The following is a 24,480-nucleotide window of genomic DNA, read 5'->3' on the forward strand; positions in this document are numbered from 1 at the left end:
TGAGAGGTGAGGGAGTTTTCTTCAGATCACACAGCTAGAAATCTGCAAAATGCTTAATTTAACTAAATCCAAATCTGGGATGCCCAGTAGCTCAGTGGTACCATACTTGTCTAGACTGCACATGACCTTGAGTCCCATCCCCAGCACCTGATAGAAAACAAAACAAACAGATAACAAAAAGAACTAAGTGTGCAGGATTCCAACCAGGTGATTTTTCTACTTCACCTAACTGCCTAGGTAGGGAGGAGGTCTGGAAATTTTGCCCTAAAAGGAAGGATTAAAGGAGCTATGGAGTGGCTGTCTGGAGGAAAGACAACTCAGGGGCAAGGACAATCCCCTCCCACCCATCTGTTTGAAGCCTACCAATGCTGGTATGTATGTTTCAGTAGTGGTGCCAAGGCATGTGGTGGACACATGTGCAATGAGGTCATGCCAGAATGCTAGGGATGGAAGCCTTCATCTCAGAGTGCCCACTCACCTCACCTCCGCATAGTCCTCCAGAGTTTATAAGATGCTTCTTCATCTTATTTTGTCATTTGTCTAGCTTCACTCCTGGGACTGAGTAACCATGGCTCAAATGGGACAGTGACTTGTCCACTTTAGAAGTGTCAGAGCTGCAAGTCCAACACTTCCTCAGCACATAAAGTCTTTAACAAGACCCACTTCCTTCCAGCTAGGAGTTTGAGGAGAATGAAATGAGGAGGGGGTGGGGGGCTATGTGCCAAAGAAAAGAGGGATGGCAATGAGGTGGTTGGGTATGCTGTCTGCAGATAGCAACAGCCTGCTCTCACATGCTAGGTCTCAACGTCACAAGAGGTGATGTAGGTGGAAAGCCCAATGCTTCATTTGGTAGAGTAGCTAGCGCAGAGCCAACGTTGGAAGTCTCATCTCTGCTGCTCACCAACTATAGAGCCTTGAAAAAGTCACGTACCTCTCATGCCTCTCTGGCCCCTTCTATAAGATTGAGGCAATCTGCCCGGCCTTGTAGAACTGATGAGAACATTGAGAGTACATGTGTAAAATGGCTGACACTTGAGTAGCACAAATAAATGACAGCACTCATTATTCTCTCCGATTTGATCTTGGGGCTCAGGGAGCCATCTGGGTTCCAAGCCAGTTTATTTTTTTTTTTTTTTTTTTTTTTTTTTTGGTTTTTCGAGACAGGGTTTCTCTGTGTAGCTTTGCGCCTTTCCTGGAATTCACTTGGTAGTCCAGGCTGGCCTCGAACTCACAGAGATCCGCCTGGCTCTGCCTCCCGAGTGCTGGGATTAAGCCAGTTTATTTTTAATATTTACACCCTTCTCCCCACCTTTCTTTCCCGTGTATGGAGGCTAGAAGAGGGTATCGAATGCCCTCCAGCTCTTCATTTCTGCTTATTCTTTTGAGATGCAAACCTAGTTTCCTGACCTACCAGTTTGTGATCTTTGACAAGTGACTTGACTTCTCTGAGCATCTATTTCTTCAGCATGTAGCTGATTCAAAGATTAAATGAGTGAATGTTTAACATGCTCCGTGAATATTTAACAGGCTCCAGGCACAGAGTACATGCTCTGAGCATCATTACTATCAGCCAATGGCTTGAGAGGCATGAACCAGTGGCCATCTTCTCCCAAAGTCTCACATTCCTTCCATGAACAATGAGCTGGGGCCAGTTGGAATAGATGAAGTTTTTCTTCATTCATCCTCCAGACTCTTCCAGAGGGGCCCTGCCATAGGGGTTACTGTGAGCAAACATGACTTTAGCCAGAATCCCCCAGAGGCTCCTCCAGATTAGGCTAGAACAGCCCAGAACCTTCCGAAAAGGGTTTTGTTGGTCTTGGCCAGCTCAGAAACTATAGAAAGCAGCCTCATTCTCTCCCTGGGGAATCAGAGGTAGGAGGCAGAAGGTGGGCCAGAATCCACCTTCACCCACTGCCCTGTGGCACCAAGGCCGAGGCTGACTTCCGGCGCCCCCCCCCCCCCCCCCCCCCCCCCCCCGAGCAATGAGGCCAGGGTTGAGGGCTCGCAGCTGGGATCCAGGCCGCTGAGGGCAGGTGATGCCTGACCTGTTCTAGTGTCCTTAACAACAGGCTCCTGGAGTCATGGTGCATTTGTCCAGGTGCCTGCTCTAGGCTCCCGCAGTTCCACCCACCACGGCCACCGCCACCGTCACCGCGGTCCAGTGAGGCCTTCAAGGACCCGGAAGGAAACAAAAGCTCAAGTCCTGGCCCGCTGGGGTCAGCATGCGGCTGCTGGCGTGGGCTTTCACACACCGAGCCGCAGCGACAGGCACATGTAAATGACCCCTGGGCACTCAGCCCGCCCCGCCCCCAGAGCCGCGTGGAGGGAAATCAGGAGAGGCCCAGGAATTGTTTGTAATTAGTGTGTTTTTAAAGGCTTTTCCGCGAGCCTTTAGCCGAGTTCGGAGGAGGGCAGCTTGCCAGGGAGCATTGAAATGGAAATCCTGGGTTCTAGCTGGGACCCTCTTGGAAGGAGATTCTTCCCAGAGAAAAGGCCAGAGGCCTGTCCCCGCCCCGTCCCCGTCCCCTAGCGCCTACAGGGCCCCCGCCAACTCAGCGAGGTGGAGCAGCTTTGTTGAACCGCATTCCTGCCCGCCGGCCTCAACCGTGCTGCAGAGTCCGCCGGTCAGGCGAGCAGGAGGGGTTGCTGCAGGGGGACGCAAGCTCCCACTGCCCCCACCCCCCCCACACACACCCGTCTCCTTTCCCCTGCTTTCCCCCAAACCGGAGGCTTCGGCCACAACCAGAGTTCCCTCCTCTGATTACCCAGAGTTCATGTGTACATGCAGCATTTCCAGAACAGAGTGAATGGCAGTTGAAAGCTTGCAAAGCCTTTTGCACATCCACCGGGCCAGTGGGGCCTTGCCTCTCGAGTGGCTACCGCACATCGTTATCAGTTCTCAAAGGCGGTGAGGAAAGGATTCTCTGAGGAGGGGGTTTCTCTAGCAAAATAACAGAGCTGGCCCTGAACCCCAGCCCAAGTCTGTCTAAACCCTGAAGTCTTGTAGGATGCCTCGCAGCCACTCTAACCCAGGCTGCTGCTCCCACACGGTGCTGACACGCAGGCAGGACTGTTCTGGTGCAATCCCCGGGCCTTGTGGTCTAGGATCATTTCCTGTGGCCTGAAGTACTTATTTGCAAGTTGTAAGGACTGCCCGATTTTTGGAAGCTTCGCTGAATGCTTCCAGCTGGGAATTTAACCTTCTCAGACCCAGCTGGGGATCTTGAGAGCTCTCTTAGTTCCCACCCATTTTCCTAGAACCTCCAGAGGTAAATTAATTGTATATGGGGGCGGGGGTGCAGTGGAAGAGTACTGGACTAAGATCCAGAAGGGCTGCCTGGGCCCGATTCTGCCACTCACTTACTCTGTGACCTCTCTGGACCTCTCTGACCTCCAGTGAAGGCTAGGAAAGTGCTTGCCTGGCCCGGTGTGCAGTCTGGGCCTCTCGTTTTCACTGCAGCGCCAATGGAGCTGACTTCCACAGCTCAAGGTCTTGTCAGAAGAATGGAATTGCTGCTTATGAGAGCTGGCTGGGTAGGTCCTTGGGGCAGAGGAAACTATTCTCAACCCCTTTTCCCCACCTCTCCAGCACTACACAGATGGCAATTGGGACACAGGACAGTTGGATAATCCAGGAAAGCCTATGGGAAGTCAAGATTAAAAATCAGTTCAGCCGTGGTGGTACCAATGACTGTACGGGGAGATTCTACCCCACCTTAAAATTTCTAAGCCACTCCCAATACAATTGTGGTAATAATTCAGATTGAAAATCCTGGGTAAACCACAAATGAATTTATCTTCAAAAACCCTGCTGTGTGTATCCTGTATTAATCATCTTCTAAAAAACACCGTGTTCTTTATGAACCTCCAGAGATGTCCAACCTCCCATTACGTTACTTCTGCCCTTAAATTCCCACTAGAACAAAATGGTGGCCATTCGCCAGACAAGGGCTCTCTGTTCCCCAGCAGCCTCTTCACTGAGTCTGTGAACCTAAAGCAACCTAAAGCAACCCTGGGTCCAGGCCTGATGCTGGAGGCTCTTGCTCCACCCCTCATTAACCAGAGGAGGTTGCTCAGACACAGCCCACCCTCCTTGCCTCTGCCCGTCCTTTGGCTGTAAGGAGACAGAAGTACACAGAGCAGAGACTGGAAGTTATGGGAAAGTAATGGAAGTTTCATCCATATTTCAGAGGTGGTTCTGCATGCTTTTCCCTGGTGTCCTTCTTCAGGAAGGAAGCCTTTCTGAGTCTGCTATCACATGCAAAACATTAAGGAACTGGAGCATATATATTAAAGCTGCCAAAGGTCCTTAGAGATCTCTAGTTCAGCACGCTGGGGTTAGACATGGAGAAACTGACACCCAGAGTGGGGACAGAAACTTAGAGATCCGGCAGCAAAGCTCAGACCAGAAGACCTCTTCTGTTTCCACAGTCGGTATGTTTCTCCACCCTCCCTTCTACCCTGCTGCCTCCTGAGTATAAGTGTAGGCTCGCCCATGTGTGTGCTAATGCAGGCTGACAGCCGCTGGGAGGATCACACATGGAGTCACACACCGGCCCATTCAGTCTGACATATACCCCAGCTGGCTTTCCCCCAGCATGCACTCTGCCATGCACACTCACGGGTACCTCCCCACTCCTCTCCCTCTGCTCCTATTCCTTCACTATCTTTGCACAAGTGTGCCCAAACTGATGCACCAGGACACCCCTGATTCTGTACCCAGGTCTCGCTTTGTTGCTATGGTTGCCCACAGCTGTACACAGAAGCACTTGGAGGGGCTGGGGGCTGGGAATGTGTGAAGAACTGGGATGGGGATGGAGGTGGATATGAATATAAAATGAATCCAGAAGGTTCTGGCAAGGAGGCCTGGGGCCCAGCCACACCTCAGGTAAAGCAAACAAGGGATTATTCCCCCGTGTTTGGAGGACTAAATAGGAGATGTTCTTACAGAGGAGGGTAGGAGCTGAAACACAGCCAAGCTGCCACCCCAAATGGGTCAGTTCAGGAGGTCAGTGGACTTAGGCAGAGGTGAGGGAATGGATGGTACTATGTGGCAACTACTTTGGAGCTGAACTGGGGAGAGCCCTAGGCCAGAGAAATGTGAGGCTGATAAATCTTTTGGGCTGGGGCTGGAAGATAGATCACTGGGTAAAAGAATGAGCCATGCAAGTCTGGTGACCCATGTTCTATCCCCAGGACCTCCATTTAAAACAGGAAAAGTAGATGTGGTAGCACACATGTATCTGTAATTCCAGCACTCCTAGTGCAAAAAGCAGCTGCAGCAGCAGGACCATCAGGAGAGACCCTGTCTCAAGACAGTGGAAGAAGGTGAGAATCAGCTCCTAAAAGTTGTTGCCTGACTACCACATGCATCATGCCCACCCACACTCCCACACACAAACAGCAACAATTCAATAAAACAAATAAACATCTTGGTCTGGAGGTGAGACTGGGCATTTCTGGGCACCCTGTGAGTACCAATACAGGATTGGATGTGGGAATAAATGAATGAATGATTGATCTCTGGCACTCTGTATCCCTCAATACAGCCTGGGCCCCACTAAGCCCATGTCAAAACCAAGGCTGGCTTGATGCCATTGGTTGTGTGGGGAAGAGTTTATAAAAGATAGAAACCTCTGGAAAAACAGTGGAGTCCTAGGGTGCTGCTAGTGGTATTGGTCATCCTGTCACAGTGGGACACAGCAAGTCGGGCCCCTTCATGGCCATGTAATCTAATGTCTCCTCCCACAGGGTCTTAGATGAGAAACTGCGATTCAAATCAGTCAGGAGAATGAATTATCTGATTCCGGAAGCCATTACTGGCAGGGGTCAGCCAGGAGCTTTCTTTGTTCCTCTGGCTTGGGCAGCCTTCTGGTAGCCTGTATGTCATCTCTCTGCTGCCATTATGGTATCCCTTGCAGTCCCTGGAGTGTGCAGAGGCTTGACATGCTGGGCTCAATGGCTTCTGAGTATAGGAGAGACACGGGAACTGGGAAGAAAGAGGGGGAGTGCACTGTTCTGGGGGAGCAGAGTAGGGACCACCTGATCATAGAGGCAGCTCTTAAGGGGAGGGGCTGAGGGTCACAGTCCTCTTCTGTCTGCTCTAATACTGCAAAGGCTAAACCAGTTGCTCCTCACCCTCAAAATGTCTACAAAGAAAGGGTTGTGTTCCCCCAAGATCTACACCCAAAACACCCACATGCAGGTACTTGTAGTCCAGAACCTAGGGGTAACAGGTATGTGTAGTCCAGACCCTTGGGGGTAACCATCCCACCGAGTGACAGGGTCTTCCTCTCCCCGTCTCTCAGCAGAGTTGCAGCTAGAAGAGAGGTATGTGCACACTAGAGATGGGAGTTTTCCTTGTTAACGTACAATGGTGCTTGCATAAGTTGAACTGGCTAGACACTGTGGGAAGTGCTCAGGACTTGAAGAATAAGCAGGAGGGGGAATAAACAGCCACAAAGCCACAGGGTCCCAGGGGCTGCTTTCCCAAGGACATCCTGCTCCCCCACCACCTCCCACATTCCTGTGAGTTGGGGTCTAGGAAGGAGGCAGCCAAGACGGCTGGCTTTTTGGACTGGACTGCTGCCCCCAGGGGCCTGCCTTCTGGTCGAATCCAGTCTTTTAGGCTGGGAGAGCAGCGGTTGGATAATTATCACAGCCAGAGCTTGAGATGTCCACGGGAGTTGAGTAAGTCTACAGAGTAAAACTTACGTTTTTCTCTTTTTTTCTTCCTTTCTTCTCTTTGCCTTTCTTTCCATTTTTTTGTCTTTTTAAAAACAAAACAAACAAACACACAAAAAGTAGAGTCTCACTGTGTACTCCAGGCTGGCCTCAAACTCATGATTCCGACATCCCTGACCCCCCCACCCCCCCACCCCCGCTTTAGTCCCTCCAGTGCTGGGATTACAAGTGTACACCACCACACCTGGCTTGAAGCTACCATTTTCTAGACCGTATTGATCCTGACCTCAATCATACTTTTAATCCCAAGTACAGAAAGGCCCCTGAGATGGTAAGCGGTGACTTAAGGCCCTGGGGAAGATGCGGAAGGAAATTGCTAAAAATTGAATATATCATGTGATTTGGGGACATTTTTGTGGGTTTTTATTATTATTTAGATTTTGAGACATGGTGTCATGGAGCCCACACTGGCCTGGAACTTTCTATGCTGCTGAGGATGACCTTGAACTTTGAATTCTCCTGCTTCCACCTCCCAAGTGCTAGGATTATAGGGGTGCCACCACACCCAGTTTTCTTTGATGCTGAGGACTGAACCCAGGGCCCCGTGCATGCTAGGCAAGCACTCTACCAACTGAGCCACATCCCCAGCCCAAATTTAGGTTTTGAGTCATTCAGTGTCTCACTGTGTAGCCCAGGCTGGTCTCAAACTTGCAATCTTTCTTCCCTAGCCTGGTTAGGATGACAGGCATGTACCACCATGCCTAATCAGAAGAAAACTCCTTTGATGGAAAGCACTTGGCCAACTCTGCCTTCTCAATAGTCCGTCGTCCCATCCCCCGTCCCCCCCCTCCCCCTGTGTCGTCGTCCTTGCCCCCCACCCCACCCCCACCCCACCCCCACCCCCCGGTCGATGTGGGAACATAGAGGTTTTACATCTTAACATAAGGATGGAAAGAGCAAGAGAAATGGCCAAGATGCTTAAGCTGAGCTTATAAGGAGATGCTCATGGAAGGTAAGCATGGGTATGCAAAGTCAGCGAGCAAAGATGGCATATGCCTTTCCTCATCAAGTGAGGGGTTAGGCCACCAAAGGCTACCTTCTTGATGGGCACCGAACCCCTCCGTCACAAGTCTCTAGGGAAACCCAGCCCAATAGTACATGGACTCTGAGAGTTAGAGTCAGAGGTCATAAACACTGCATTCTTCGGCCCCTGCCCCTCAGTTGTTTTGCAGAAAGAACTTCTTGTGTCCATCTCCTCCCAGGTTTTCTGGAGGCAATTGTTCAGAGAACTTCATTTTCTTCCTGCCCGCTTCTGCCTTCCCACCTTCAGAAAATTCCCACCATTTGGGGGAGGTAGGATTCCTTGAAAAGAACCCATTCTGATCCCCAAGCATCCCTATTTCAATTGTTGCTTTGCCTGCCCCCTGGAAAATGGGGAAGAGGGATCTGGTGACTGGCACCCCTGGGTCCTTAAATGAGAAGCATGTTTGTTTATAGCCAGATGAAATCCATCCGCACTGCCACCCCCTTCCCTGACCACGTCTGTGTATATGGCTCCGAAGTTCCTGCCACGGCCTCTGCACCAAGCTGTTTGAGGAGGTGGGGTCCCCTCCTCCCACTTCTCCCAACCTTCCCACCCCTGCATTCCCGAGAGGCGGGGCTGAGGCAGCTGCCACATTCAGCGTGGCAGAGCCGCTAGCTCGGTACAAATCAGAAACACATTGGAGGCAGGCCGGCGGGAGCAGACAGGCCGGGGCTGGGGCCCATTAAGGCCGGAGCCCAGCCGGCCTCGCTGTTTACCGTCTCAGCACAAGGTTTCAGGTTTGCCTCCTGATTGTTTGTTTGTTTCAGAGATGAGAAAGGCCAAAGAGGCAGCTGACAGGGACCATGGGAGGGAGGGGGATCAGGGGGAGGGGGTGGCAGGAGGCTCTGGTTTTTCCCAGGTTCCCCCCACCCTGGAACTCATGGAGTGCTCCAGAAGTGAGCTGCCTCGTTTCCCTACCCCCACCCCAAATTCCAAACAGATGTGCAGTCAGATTCTTCCTCTCCTTGGTTGGGGGAAACAAAAGAAATTCAAAATGGGACCCTAGAGACACTCCTTTCAGGAGAACCCAAATATACAGAAGGGATGAAAGGGAGATCCAGGAAGGACTTCCGGAGGTGCAGGTGAGATGGGAAAGATGAAGGGGGGAGCTTGGCCCTTCCCCCAAAGACAAGTTCCTAAAGATGCCTCTCCGTTGGGTGGTTAGGGGAGGGGTGCTGCCTCGAAGGACGATTGCTCTGGGAGGTCCCACCGAATCTCAGATGCAAAGGATTCAAAGATGTCCTCAGACATGAATAGAGTCTCTATATCTGGATTCAGTGAGTCCTGACTTAATCGGAACTGGCAGCAAGGATACCAGAGCACAGCCTCTCCCTGAGCGATGGAGACTCCGAGGCCCAGAGAAGGGCAACAAACAGATCAGGTCTTGGATGGCTCTACCAGCACAGGCCTCCTAGCCCCTGGTCTGATGCTCTTTCATTTTCCGGGCAAGCCGATCCCCATCTTTTCTCTCAGTCTCCGGCACAACTTCCAAGCTGCTTCATTGGATCTGTGCAGTGCTCTCTGTGTATTTGCTGTGCAAACACAGCTCCCTGGGAGACGATTTCTACCAGTGTCCCTCTGCCTTGGCCAGCCCCAAATATGCACAGTCAGCTGCGGACAGTGTGGCTGAATGGCAAGCCCCTGAGCAAAGGCAACTAACTAGGCCATTAGCGAGTCTGTCCCCATTGCAACAAGCGTTTCCTCCCTCTCCCTTCTACCCTCTTGGTCAAATTTGCTTTTATAACCCAGTCTCTCCCCATACCCACCCGAAGCCAGGCAGAGGGGACAGACATTCAGGTGTAGCCTGAAGTAGACCTCAAGGCTATCTGCGGGTGCTCTCTGGGCTCCTTGAGAGACAGAGAGACTCCGTAGATAGCTCCATAACATAGACATGCTTGTTCACTGTATATACATACAAACACTGTTCACAGAAATATCTGGTAACAGGTGAAGACTACCAGCCTGAGCCAGGTCTGGTGGCACAGCCCTGTAATCCAAGTTACCCCAGAGACTGAGGTAGGAGGATCAGCCTTTCAAGGCCTGCCTTGACTACCGAGTGAGTTCACTCCTGGCCTGGCCAGAGCACTGAGACCATGTCTCGAAATGTAAGAAAATGGAAAAAAGAGTGGCAGAGTGTTTGCCCGGCATTTGTGAAATCCACTTCCACAATCAAATCAAATCAAATCAAATGACTACCAGCCTGGATGGCCCCCACTGTCTGCTCAGAGACCTTGCCCCAGAACAGTTTGAAAAATCCTGACTGCTCTTTGTGAATTCCAGTGCTGCCGAGGTCAATGGTAGGGAACAGGTTGGGGAGAGAGATGGCCAAGATTGGATTTTCATATTCTCTCTCTCTCTCTCTCTCTCTCTCTCTCCTTCCTCTCTCCCCCCTCTCTGTCTCTCTCTCTCTCTGTCTGTCTCTCTCCTCTCTCTCTCTCTCTCTCACACACACACACACACATCTTCTTTATTCCTCCCTCCCTCTCTCCCTCCCCTCCCCATCTCTCTTTCTCCTTGCAGTAAATTCCAAACAGATGGGCCCGTCATCTCTCCCACTTCTGAAGTTGAGAGGGAATATCGGCCATGGGGGAACCAGAAAGCACTCCCTTCCTCAGACTAGACCATCTCAGCCTCTTGGAAGTTCCTTCGCCTGGGTCTCCTGCTTGCCTGGACTGATGGGATATTAAAAAGTATTGCCTTCATCTCTTTGTTCTGCTGTTACTATTGACACTTGTGCTCTCCTCTTCACGAGGCCACAAACAGTGGGGGGGGGGGCAGGGCACACTTTCTAGGACACTGCTAACTGAAGGGCCAGACCCAGACTGCAATCTCCTTCTGCTGGGGAAGAAAAGCGAACCCCAGGACATGACTGGGCATACAAATGGAGTGGTGTGGTGCCTGCCTACCCCAGCGCTCTAAGGCTGGCGACAGCAGACCCAGAGCTGGCAGCTCTCCGAGCCCTCAAGTGCTGCTTCTGGCTTTGTGCTTTGCAGCAAAAGCTGGGGCTCGTTATTTGAGCTATAGACAGAGGGATTTCTATGTCTCCATGTGATTTTCCCTCTCTGAGCCAAGGCCCACAATCCCTATGCACAGGCAGGACTAGGACAAGGCCTGTCACATCCAGGGATGTTTCTAGAAAGAGGAGAGGAGAGGCTGGCTTGGGCTGCCTCAGTTCCTGAGCCTACAGCCTCACGTCCGCAGCTGTGGCCACAGAGCCAACCCCTAGGGAGGACTCTGACCTCAGCTGCAGCTTCACCTGGAGCCTCAGGACCTCTGCCTCGGGTGTAAACACCACCTGCAACTGATTTCATCCCACCTTGTTCCTTGGCCTTGTACTCCTACCTACAGCTAGCTCCCTAAGCCATCAGCCAGGGCCCATCCTAGGACTGTAGGAGGAGGCCTAAGGTGAACAGCCACTGCTGGCTTCCCAACGCCTTACTAATCATGACGACATTAACACCTTTGGAGTCCGCAGTGTGTGGCAAGCACTGAGAGCTTTACTCGTTCCCTGTGGCACAGGAGCTTGGCTGTATTCCCATTTCACAGGAGAGAAATCTGAGGCACAGAGAAGCTAAATGTCACAGTGAGGTCAAGTACAGCCCAGGGCACAGACTCTGTCCTTAAGTCTATCAGGGCAGCCTTGCAGAGCTGCTGCTGCCCATTTTTCCCAGTTCTCCCCGACTTGAAACTAGGCCTCCAATCCCCTACCCCGGGACTCTGTGTGGACTGGCCCATCAGAGGTTCTTTTGAGACAGGAGTTTCCTGTGTAGCCCAGGCTGGCCTAGAACTCAGACATCCATCTGCCTCTGCTCTGATTGCCGAGATTAAAGGCTTACGCTCTTACGGCCACCGCCACACCACCTGGCTGTGTCAGAGGTTCTTACCAGAGCCCTCACTAGCCTTCGGGCAGCCCGGCCTCAGAAGCTCTGCTTGCTGGTTGCTTCTGTCTGTCCTGTAGTGTCTGCTTCTCACTGGCTGTTGGCCCCTGGCCTCGTTGCCTACCCTGCTAGTGCTTCAAAACTGACAACATTGTTAATGCCTTCTTCCTGCTGGACATGTAGCCCGGTGACACACACGAGAACTAGAACTTTCTAGAAACTAAGGTTGACAAGTAAAATTAACTGTAATGTTCCATTGCGGCCCAATTATCCAAAATATAATTTGAATATGTAATCCATGTAAAAAGGTGTGAACACCACCTACAACTGATTTCATGCCAACTTGTTTCTTGGTTGGTTAAAACAACCGTAAGCCAAAGTTTGTGGCATCTGCCTGTAATCTCAACAACTAGAAAGACTGAGGCAGGAAGATGGTCAATTTGAGGCCAGCCTGGGCTACATAGTGAGACTCTGTCTCCCCCCTCACCCCCACCCTGTATTTGGTGGTATGCAAGTGGCTGACTTGAGAACATAGAAATCTTTCAAGGGACCAACATAAAACTTGTTAGTGAGCCATTCCCCTTCCTTAGGTCCATACTCAATATTCAAAGAACAGTGTATATGTTTATTCCCAGCACACCTTTCAGCACATCTTACTGAGCACACTCAGCACTCGGCTGGGCAGTGTCATCTAGAACACTGTTTGCACCCTCCCTCCAGCACTTTTGTGTGTTTGGTTTTGGAAACAGCCTTCTCTGTGTAACAGTCCTGACTGTCCTGGAACTCACTCTGTAGACCAGGCTGGCCTCGAACTCACAGACATCCGCCTGCCTCTGCCTCCTCCTGAGTGCTGGAATTAAAGGCCTGTGCCACCAGGCACCACCACTCTGCTCTTCCAGCATATCTTCCAGTTTGTTGGGTTGTCCTTTGTTGTGTTGTTATTCATGGAACCCAGGGCTGTACCACTAGTGCCCTTCCACTTCAGGGTCAAGTGTCTAATCGCTACAGGTGGCAAGTGGCTACTGTCAGCTTCAAAAGAAACTCTGGACAAATAGCTAACTGTGATGCCAATTAGCATATGAAAGACCATGCTGCCCTCCAGGCTCACTCAGTACCTGAGGCTCTTCTCAGCTCTTCTCACCCCACCCCCTACCCTAAACTTCCCCAGCTCACGGGCTTCCCTCCCCCAGCTTCTCAGGCCCATATAAGCCTGTCATTTCGGCCATGCACTCTCTTGGCGCTCTTTTGTCTTCCTCTCTTGGCCCCAGCCCCCCCCCCCCCCCAGTCTCCTTTGCCCACACTCTCTTTGTCTTCCTCTCCGGCTCTTCCCCCAAACCCCCCCTCCCCAGCGCCATGGCCTGGTCCAGTCCACTGACCCTGTTCAATGTACCACTTTCTGTCCCTGCCCTGGTCTCTTCCAGAGGCCTCTGGCTGTCCTCTCCCTCATACCTACAATAAAAACCTGCCCCTCAACCGTACCTTGGAGTGGTCATGTCCTCAGTTTATATTGAAGCTGAAAGCATCTGGGGTGCAGAGAACTGAAGTAAAATGGGTGTGGGTATGCTGTGCTGTGCCGTGGGTTTGGGAAGGACAGGACTCGGGAGTCAAGAGACCTGGGTTCTACTCTGGGTTCTGAGGCTAAGTCACTAGAAGGCTTCAATAAATACTTCTCTAGATAGTACAGTGACATTATAAAATGAAGGGGTTGCCTTCTAAACCTTGCCACCCACCCACTCCTATCTCTGCTCACACCCATGGGCATCTAGTTATCAGAGATGTCAGAATGAGAGGCAGTACTTCAGAAGCATGGTATGCACTGGGAAGACTTACTTCTCCATTAAATTGTCTCTGGCGCCTCTCCTGGAGATAGCCCTGGTCAGGTGCTGGGATTTGATCTCGGACTGTGTCATAAACAGACATCAAAATCTGTGCAGAGCCAGGCCACATATTCCCCAGATGAGTTAAGCAGAAACCAGCCTGGAGGTGTATCAGGCAGACCTCGACCTGCTGCCTCTGGAGTTCTGTCTTCACGCATGCATAGCTGCCTCTGGGTTCTGTGTATCCCACAACAAGCAAAAGGCCTTAGATCCAAGCTTGCCTTTTTAGAGGTTAGACCACCTGGAAAATGGGTCTCTTGAGTCTGCTTTGACAAACTGCATACACCCTTGGGGGTTCTTTTTGTAAATTTTTATTTATTTATTGTGTATATGTAAGGATGTCTGCACACCCGAATGTGTCAAGGAATTCACACATATGGAAACCAGAGGAAGATGCTGGGTGTCCTGCTCGGTCACTTCCTGCCTTCTTTCTTCTCCTAAGACTGGGTCTTTTACTGACCCCAGAGCGAGGCTGTTGAGCAGCAAGCTCCGGCACCAGCAATCCTCCGGTGTCCCTCCGTCCAATAGTGCTGTGCGTACTAGCATACATGTGGTTCGGGGGACTTGAACACAGACAGGTCCTTATGCTTGAGCAGCTCTTTGCCCACTGTGCCATCTGTCCTGCCTCACTTTGGACAATTCTAGACTGTGACCACTAAGTCCATACCTCCAAGCCTAACTAACTCAGAGTCAGTGGCCTAGTCAGAACCCTTTTTTTTTTTTTTTTTTTTTTTTTTTTTGCATTAGGTGAATGTTTTTATTGGTTTCTAATCCAGAAATCTGAAGAGACAGGAAATTTTAAAGTGATTTGGGCTAGTTATAATTCACTTGAAGGAATGGAACTATAATAGGTATCTTACTTTTCTGGCTTTTTTTTTCCTGGAGAAATATTCTCAATATGTAGGTCAGGCTGGCCTGGCGGCTTATGATCCTCCTGCCTCAGCTTTCCAAATGCTGGGACTACAGGATCATATCACCACACCTCAAGCTAGGAAGCTAGGTATACTGCTTCTAGTTCATGAAATGAAATAAATTTTCCTCTACAAACTTCATTTATGAAGGTGGGATGTGCCAGTGTGTTTTAGAGGGGTAAAAACTTTGTTAATGTGTATGAAGACACAGACAAATGGATGTTTAAGCTGTGTATATTGGTATGAATGTATAATCCTAGCTTTGAGGAGGCTGAGAAGGATCACAGGTTCTAGGCCAGCCTGGGCTAAATGGCCAGACTCTGCCTCACAAAAGTAGGCCATTTTGCTTGGATAGACATTGGCCCTGAAAACAGTTTCAAGACTGCACTCAGCTCCTGGGTCTGTGACACACTACACAGAAAGTGTCTGTCTTGTTGTGAGCCTTGATGTCTCTTCTGTAAGGACCACTCATATACTCTACCTGACTCTAGAGTGCTAGTGAGGAGGGCTTTGAAGACTTTAAGGGCTTGAGCCCATGGGAGGGATTATCCACTCCACCCCACCACCACAGGGAAACAGTGTGAACACAAAAAATGCTTGTCCTCAGCTAGCCTCTGCCACAGACCTTCAGTGTCAGTGGAGGGGCCCAAAAAATGTCTACACGGACTGGAGCCTAGGCTGGGAGAGAGGCAAGTGAGCAATGAGGTAGGAAGAGGTAGATGAAGTCTTTGAACATGCACACACACACACACACACACACACACACACACACACACACACACACGAGTGTCTGGATGTATGTATATATGCAGTGTGTATGTCTGATGTGCCTGAAGCCTGTGAAGGCCAGAAGAGGGGACTGGATCCCCTGGAACTGCAGTTACAGGAGGTTGTGAGTCACTATGTAGATGCTGAGAACTGAATCCAGGTCTTCTGCAAGAACAGCCAGTGCTCTTAACCACCGAACCACCTCTCCCACCTCTTCAAATGAAATCTTGGACAAAGTTCATACGAAACATATAGTCTCAATAGCATTCTGTCTTTTGTTTCTACAAACAAGTATTTTTTAAGAAAACATTTGTGTGCACATTACTATTCATGACTCTGAGAAGTAAGAACTCTTATTATCTCCATTTTACTAATAAGGGATTTGATGCCCAGAGAGGGTAAGCTATTTAACTAAAGCCACACAGTAAATGGCAGAGCTAGTTTCTGAATTCTAAGCTCTGTGACAACAAAGCTCCACCTTTCCCACCAACCCCAGACCCCAGGACAACTGTGGATAAAACAAGTTCTAGTAGTACTGCCCAGTCCCTGATCTGTGTCCTTCTGTCTATTAACTCATGTAAGGCTCACTGTAACCCTAGGAGACAACATTATTATCTTCCTTGTATAGAAGAAAACTCACCTAAATAAAGTCACAAAGTTGCTAATTGGCAGAAAGGAGATATGCAGCTGGCCACCTGCCTTGGGAACCTTTACCTATTTCCTGACTGTACTTTAGGCCATGTTGCCTCAGTGGTGGCTTAAAGGAGACGTGTTCTCTAAGCTGTCTCTTTACAGGCAGCAGGAAAGCCACCCTAAGGCCCTTCCAGACTGAATCCGGCATGCCTTCCTCCCCTAGGAGTGCGCAGCTCCTGGGCCCACCTTTTAAGAAAGCCCGGCCAAGCAGAAGCAGACTGGGCCTGACAGAGGCAAGGTGCGGGGGTGTAAAGAACGATGGTTCTGGCATCAGAAAAACTCGTGTTGGCTTTAGAAATGCACTCCGTGACCTTGGGCAACTCACAAACTTCTCAGCATGTCAGTGTCCCACGACTAAAGGCTGTTGGGAGAAGTAAATGAAATGGCTATATAGAAAAGTGAATTATATACTCTAAAGTGCTCTTCAAGCTCCTTTTAATTGTTCCTTGTTCTATAGGGCTAAGTTCTTCTGCCCAGCCTGAGCAGAAGCGGCGTCTAGGAAAGGGCTTTAGAAATGCTAATGGCAGGCGTGAGTGACAGGCCTGGACAATGGAGAAGGGCGCTGTGAATGGGGCAGCCCAGGCCTGGGAGCCGGGCTCCCCACGTGGGAGCCGAGTGGGGGAGGGGGCGAGCTGGACGACACTGGACCCGGCGGACTGGAAGAGCCTGGAGCTGTCAGCAATGTGGAAAGGGGAGAAGACTACCTGCTTGGCAGTGGTCGGGGTGGGGCTCCCAGAAGGGAGAGGGATGTTGGGCGGAGGAGCCCTGGGCCTGGAGCCAGAGGGTATAGACTAGCTGACCTGGAGGTTCAGAGGAAAGTGGTGGGGGAGCTGTGATGGAGGCCCTGGGAACCAAGCTGACTGAGGGTAGAAAAAGACTGAGGATTCTGAGCTGGACAACTCTGGGCCCAAGCCTATGCCGTGGAGGTAGAACCGGCAAGATAGTGACTAGTTTCCAGACACAGCTGGTGTCTAGATGCAGCTGGGTCCTGAGCCAGTGAGCTGACCTGGGAATCAGCCACCCAGGGCCAGGATGCCTCGCAGGCGGTATGCGTGTGTGCTTGTGTGTGTGTGTGGGGGGGGGGGGGGGGCAGGAGAGGGGGCGTCTTCGGCTCTGCCCATCTCTCTCCTTCCTTTTCCCTGGGCTTTCTCCCTTGCCTTCCCCTCCCCCCCACCCCATGAAGGCTGTTTTTGTTCCTCCTCAGGGCCTAGCCCCCGAGGTGTGCAAACAGGAAGGACCTCTCCCCGGGCAGTGAGTAAGGAGGGAAAAATGAGGTGTTGAAAAGATGACAAGTCGCCCTGTCAGAGCTCACCTTGGCAGGGAGCAGGCGGCAGGGGCCGGCGGGTGGTGGGGGGAGGTCTGCCCTGGAAGACAGCCTACATGTGCCCAGAGCCAGGCAAGCGGATCGGCAACAAGCAGGCACTGTGTATGCGTTTGTTTGGTTTAGAATAGTCCACCCCTCCTATTCCCACCATCAAAGATCCCTTCCCTTCCTTCCCAGTGGGAAGAGTAAGGCCAAACGGCCAGCGGCTTCGTGTGAGATGGAAGGGGTGGGGGGTTGATGGGAAGGGGCTGGGCAGGAGGCCCACCTCCCTCCTCTAAACCTGCTATCCCACAGACTCTTGGCGATCCTGCATCAAAGACTCCACAAACTCATCAAAGCTGCTCTCCACAGCCCTGCATGCTGTCCCTCCGGTGGGCTTCCCATCTTGGTAAATGACCTCATCATCCAGCCACCCAATCCAAACTGCTGGGAGTCATCCAAAGCCACTTCATATCCCAGTTAGTTTCATCTCCCATTCTGGTCAGTTTGCTTTCAAATCTGTCTCTTAACTCCCTTTTCATGGCCAGCACCCTATTGTAACTTGCTTCATTCATTCACTCACCCACCCACTCATTCAACCACTGTTTATTCAGCACCTGCCCTGAACACCCAACTGGCTCACACTCTCACTGGAGGAGCTGGAGCGTACTGGCCTCAAGCAGTGATTTATTTTAGGTTTTGTGGTGTTTAATTTTCGAGAATATCCTAGACAGGGTTGCAGTGTGTACAGGCTAGCCTTGAACTATGGTAATCCTCCTGCCTCAGCTTCTCAAATACTGCAATCACAGGCATGTGATTTTGGAGCCAGCCTTCCAGGGTTTGGGTTCTCATTCTGCCACTGTGGGGCCTTGGGCTGTTAAATTCACTTACTCTTCCTATGGCTCAGTTTTCTCATGTGGAGAATGGAGACACCTGAGCTCTAAATTCAGGATTGAATATGTTGATATTTAAAGCAAGAGGCACCCAGTGTTCTATTAGCATTGCTATTAAAATATGGAGTATGGGGGCTGAAGAGATGGCTCAGGGGTTAAGAGCACTGACTGCTCTTCCAGAGGACCCGGTTTCAATTCCCAGCACCCACATGGCAGCTCACAACTGTCTGTAATTCTAGTGCCAGGGGACCCAACACCCATGGCAAAACACCAATGTGCATAAAATAAAAATAAATAAATTTTAAAAACCCCGCAATTTAAAATACAGAGTGTGGCAGGACATGATGATAAACTGACTTACTGATGCCCATAGGAAGACCTGCCTGGGAGACAGGTTTGCAACTGGAGAACATCCACAGATGCTTACAATCATCTTGTCAGGAAGTGAGCAAGAGCAGTCTTGATTAAGGGTGCATTGGCTCTAGGATTCATGTCTGGCTCTGTTGCTTCTGACTGAATGACCTTAAGCAAGTCATTTCCCTCTGATCCTCAGTTTCCTAAGAATGACAGTTAACACATTTGGGGAACTTATTATGTGTCAGGCGTATATGAAGGTACATTAGAACTGCTTCCTAGAAGCAGAGCTATTTTTAATCTAATTAGTGGGGTTGGGGATTTAGCTCAGTGGTAGAGCAAGCGCAAGGCCCTGGGTTGGGTCCTCAGCTCTGAAAAAAAAAAAAAGACAAAAAAAAATCTAATTAGTTTCACAGAGGAGAAAACAAAGGCGCAGAGAGGTTAAGATATCTGCCCAAGGTCACAGAGCAAGTGAAACAAAGCTGGGACATGCTGCCTTCTTGCATTGCCACTTCCTTGAGGAGCTGCTGTGACAATTTCAAGGTATGATGTCCATAGCAGTGCTCAGCAGCCTGCCAAACCACCCACAGAGAACCATCTCTTGACTATGGGCTCCAGTCACTGAGCGGGCCTTGAGGCAGTACCAGAGGACTGGCCAGAATTCTCTTGGTCAGAAGCAAGCTCAAGCCTGGGCTGGTGGCCAAGGGAACTCAAACCCATGAGACTGCTTGAGGGCAGAGACTAAGTCACTTCAGGATTCCTCGGAGCTTCGAAAGGGAAGTACTCAATAAATACAGGAAGGAAACAGCCTTATGGAGGGTCCCCTGTGGCTGTCAGTACACTAGGTCCCTAAGTCCTCCTCCCAGACATTCCAGATGTTATTGTGCCTGTTTTCCTGATGAGGGAGTTGAGGCTCAGTAATCGGACACTGATAGAAAGCATGCACATAACTGGGAGAACAGATTTAAAAACAAACAAGGCAGAGCTTCGAGATACTTATAACAATCCAATCAGCCCACTTGTGTAGTGACCACAGGCATCACCTCTGCCACCCCACTGCAGCCAATAAACAAGCTCCACCTCTGCAGAAGCAACACGGGGTGGAACTGGAGGGTCATCGGATTTGCATATGTGGCCTGAGCCTTTACTAACAACTCCAGAAACAAGGCTGCCCTACAAACCTGGGGAGACGCAAAGTTTCCTCTTGGGAACAGAGACCAGCACGGACTTCTGACTCACCCAGTCCCTGAGGAGACCTTAGACCAGCTACTTTCAGCCTGGAGGCCTTGGGCCTTTCTTCTCTCAGTGCCTGACTGCAAGTGAGAAGTTGATGTGGCAGCCATGTCTAATCAGGCAGGGGCCCCAAGAGACAGAGGCTCCTTCATCTCAGCCTGAGGAGGGGTCAGTCTGGGGCTCTGGGAGGAGCCTGAGGAGACACAGAGCCCATCCAGCCTAGACCAGCCCACATTCCTCAGCTGGCCTGGATGGGGTGAGCATGCTCAGTGCTCAACCGGAAGCCAAGCCCTGCACCAAGGAGCCTTAGCTGCTATCTGTGCCTGCAGACATTGGCGAGCAAGGGGCCTCAGCGAACAATCAATTGCACAGAAAACACACACACACACACACACACACACACACACACTTTGCTTCTTCATCCTTCTTCTCCCCCGCCCCACCTTGTCCTACTCTCTCCTGAAGAGAACACTGGACTCTCGGTGCTTTGCTTCAGATCAGGGTCAGCCATCTGAATTAGTCTTGCTAGATTATGATGAGGTGTGGGGTCTTTCCACATAGGGGGTGCTTGTTTCTTTTCTCTGGAGACTTGGGCTGCGACAAGCCCAGAGGGAAGAGCTAGAAGAAAGGCATAAGTGCCTGCCCATCCATTATTTGAGTGCATTCAACTCACCCTGCAGGATCCTTGTGTCCTATTTTGTAAATCAGCAAACCAAGAAAAAGTGGTCGTGTGCCTTGCGTAGGACTCACAGATAAGTAGCACTGAAACTGTTTCAGGCTTCTGTCTCAGATGCAAAAGTCTTTCAACAGGGCCACACTGCTAAAAGCAAAGCTCCTCTGCAAGTCCTTCGAAGAAACAGGGCAACCACTGGGGACCTGTTCTGCTTCCCTAAGGAGTGTCCCGCCTTGTGAAGGTGAGTCAGTGTTGAGCAACCTTACATTAAAAAAATAAAATAAAAACCTTTCCTCCCCATTTATGTGCTGGCTGAGGAGTGTTTAAGAAATGCCCCCTACCCCAAACACAAAGATAATTAAAACGACCTATAACCCCACCAGTGAAAGAGAATCAACATCAGCCGGCTCAATGGTAGATTTCCTGGTAAACCTGTTGTGGACTTACACAGGCCTATTTGACAGCCTGCCATCTTAGTGGCCCTGCTCTAGGCCACCTCCCACCCTCTAGCCTGTACCCTGTGTATTTATGAGTCCAGGTCAGCTGGAATCCACTTCTCCCTAGGAGGCTCAAATGTGCCAAGACTTGTGATTTTGGGGGCCTTGCCCTTGTGCCTGAGAGTGCTTTCATTTTCCCCCTTATCTCCTGACCATGTACTCTCCATCACATTATCTGAGATCAGCTGAGAGAATCTGCTCCAAGATGCCGGGACACAAATACACACCACATCCTCTGCTATACCTCCAGACTTTTGTTCATTCAGTTCCCTTTGCCTGGGATCCCTACCTTCCTGCCTCCCTTCTTCCTTCTTTTCTCTGTTTCTGTCATATATGCATATGATTAAAAGAAATCCCAGCCTGGCTTGGTGGCGCACACTTTTAATCCCAGCACTCCAGAGGCCGAGGCAGACACAGGGGATGATCTCTGTGAATTTGATGCCAGCCTGGCCTACTTAGTGAGTTCCAGGCCAGGCAGGGCCTACATAGTAAGACTGTCTCAAAACAGACAAATGAAACCAACCAACTAACCAACCAAACAAACAACAACAAAACCAGAAAAAACAAAGCCAAAAAGCAAATTGAGTTGTCAAACATTCCAAAAATCATACAGTAAACCAGAGGTGTGGCTCAGTGGTGCAGTGTTTACTTTCCGTGGCTTAGGCCCCCAGCATTGAGATGTCTCAGCAGGTAAAGAGCCTGCCTCCAAGCCTGACGACCTGAGTTTGGTGGACACACAGATGCACACACACCAATACAAATGTGACAAAAATTGTATAAAGGGAAGAAAGCAGGGAGGGAGAGAGGGAGAGGAAGAGGAAAAGAAAGGAAGGAAACGCAAGCACTTCTGGTTTTCTATCTTTCCAGTGGTACTCTCCAGCTAGCGAAGCACTGATGCACGTCTATCTTTTGGTGAAATACGATCATTGGTGGAGTGGCCACAGCACTGGCCCTGGCTTTTGTAGCTTGCAGACTTCTGGAGACTGATACAGCAGTCTGGAGGGTCTCCCTTGCACTGGATATAGGCTGTCCAGTAAAGTCTCCGATGGCTGTGCGATAATTTATTTAACTAGGCCCCCAGTGATGGACATTTAAACACTTGCTCATCTTGCAACTACAAACAACACAACAATAAATATCCCTGTGCAAACAAACTGTGCTCTTGCTGGTGTAGGATAAATTCCCACTAATGCAGTTGCCGGGCCAGTGTGTGCACATTTGCAATGTTAGTACATCTCACTGAAGTCTCTTTCAAACAAATACAACCAGTTGACAAGTGGCAGCCCTAAAAGGACGACTCCTGCTCTCCCTCCGTCCTTTCCTTACTTGGTACCTCCTCACCTTTGAAAAGTAAGTGGCCTTACATTTGATGTCTGGGAACACAAGCCCTTCTCTCGGCTTTGTCCACCGCATGCCTTGCCCTCAGCAGACTCTGCATTTGCCTCCACTGTCCCCAGGATGCTGCTGGCCTGTCTTGAGTCCATCCCCCACTCTAGACCACGAGTTCTTTGAGAAAAGGAGTAAGCTCCATTCATCTCTTGCAGGCCCTGGCTGAACACACCACAAGCAGAAGCTCAACACCCGTTGAACTAAACAAAGCTGAGCATGGTGGCGCACTCAGGAGGCTGAGGCAGGAGGACTGCAGTGAGCTGGGCTGAGACTGAGCCACAGAGCGAGATCCGGTTTCAAAGCTCTGAAGGCAAACAACCATCCCCTAGTCTGCTCTGCTCCAGCTGGCCGCTGAACACATGCACGGACCTGATTGAGCAGGCCTCACTTGGCTCCCCTGCCCCCTGAAGGCTGGCTGCCGGTGTCAGTGTCCCATCTCTGCTTCTCTTAGGGTTGGTTTCTAGCCCATGCCCTTGTCTCTGTGAGCAGATGCTGTCTCCTCGTCCCCAGCTCCTCAGAAGGTGCCCTTTAGGTACTCGGGTCTCGTGTGCCTCCTTTCCCTGTCACCACAAGCAAGGTGTCCTCTTGTCCCTTGCTCCCAAGCTGGATCTGCAGTGTGCAGCTGGCAGATCTCTAAGAGACTGGCAGCACATAGCATCTGTGACCAGAACACCTGAAGCAGATCTATGAGGTCTAACTGGGGCCAACTCAGGCTCATCCACACACCTCCAGATGCCTACTGGCTCCCAAAGTGGAGGGCTGCTCGAAGACTAGGGCTGCTACCCCTGCTCTAGCATCCTTCTGTTCTGGCTGCAGAATGTCCCTGGCTTCTGGTGCCAGTCTCCTTGCTACTCTCCTTCTGGGCTTAACAGAAGGGGCCAGGGAAATAGTTGTATGGAAGGGGCTTGGGGCAGTGGGATAAAAACAATCTTTTGGGATAGAGTAGTGTGGAGACAGAAAACCGGAATCGGGGAGTACAGGCAGAGCTCACAAAGAGCCAGTCAGCAGATGCAAATACCATGGCATTTGGAAAGCTGGCTCAGGGGCCCCAAGAGCCAGCTTCCTCCTTTACTCCCTGTGAGGATTGTCCAAGATTGGGACATGGTGGGCAAGTGCTGAGATCTTCATGTGAGTCAGGGGCTCAACCCAGGCCAGAGAAAGGCCTGCTGAAGCTGCTGGTAGAATGAGGCTGAGAGCATGTTCTTGAGAGCCTGATTGGGTGGGGTCCCATGACTCCCACTGGGCACTTGTTGCGCGCGCGCGCGCACACACACACACACACACACACACACACACACACACACACACACACACACATACACACACACACACGCACAACACCACCCCTCCCACACCCATACTTCCACCTTACCTACCTTGGGAGAGTATTCCAGTCACCCTTCTAGCAGAAGTTGGTGAATACTTTTGTTGAACACCACTGCCAGGGCTATCGAGACGGCTGAAACATAGCTCTTAACCCGAAGAACTTACACAGGCCAATTGTTTGCCTGCCGTGTGGTCTTGTTGATCTGAGTTTCATCCCTGAAACCCATAAAAATGGAAAGAAAGAACTGACTCCAGCCGAGGGGTGGCGGCGCATGCCTTTAATCCCAGCACTCAGGAGGCAGAGGCAGGTGGATCTCTGTGAGTTTGAGGCCAGCCTGGTCTATAGAGTGAGTTCGGGACAGCCAAGCCTACACAGAGAAACCCTGTCTTGAAAAAAACAAAAAACAAAACAAAAAAGAACTGACTCCACAAAGTTGTCCTCTGACCTCTACATGTTTTACACACATGCACCCCCCCCCCACACACACACATGATACAATACTTTTAAGAAGAGGGATGGAACTAAGGGGTATCAGAACTTTTTTCCCCAGAGGTGGTACAAGAGGCTTCTTAAAGGGTGAGTAGACAGTGGTCCCTAAGCACATAGATGGAAATCTTTTCGTGGATTAGAGGGCTAAAAACAGAGTGGTGCCTTTGAGCAAAGAAAGGGCTTTATCATTGTGCAATCTAGGTGCCAGCCAGGGGGTACCACCTCTGAAACTTAGTGTCGTCTCTGGCAAAGCACAGTGGCTTATGCTGCAAGTTAGTGACCAAAATTTGGGACTATTTATTCCTTATCCAGAAACCATGAAGTGTGGTGGGTAGGACTTTCAATTAACACCAAATAACCTCTCAAAAAAGGATTGTGTTTACCAGGAGTGGTGGTGCAGACCCAGAAGCCCAGCACTTGGGAGGTA

General features: G+C 50.6%; 1 long non-coding RNA gene across 1 annotated transcript; it reads left to right on the forward strand.

The window, feature by feature from the left end:
* Nucleotides 1-8,404: 8,404 nt before the first annotated feature.
* LOC128114986 (uncharacterized) lies at nucleotides 8,405-10,470 on the forward strand. The gene is made up of 2 exons (XR_008219951.1): nucleotides 8,405-8,505; nucleotides 10,289-10,470. It is a non-coding gene; the product is annotated as an uncharacterized LOC128114986 (long non-coding RNA).
* Nucleotides 10,471-24,480: the final 14,010 nt, after the last annotated feature.

This window comes from Peromyscus californicus, unplaced genomic scaffold (genome assembly GCF_007827085.1).
Source record: "Peromyscus californicus insignis strain IS unplaced genomic scaffold, ASM782708v3 Scaffold_10__1_contigs__length_136768540, whole genome shotgun sequence".
Taxonomy (NCBI): Eukaryota; Metazoa; Chordata; class Mammalia; order Rodentia; family Cricetidae; genus Peromyscus; species Peromyscus californicus.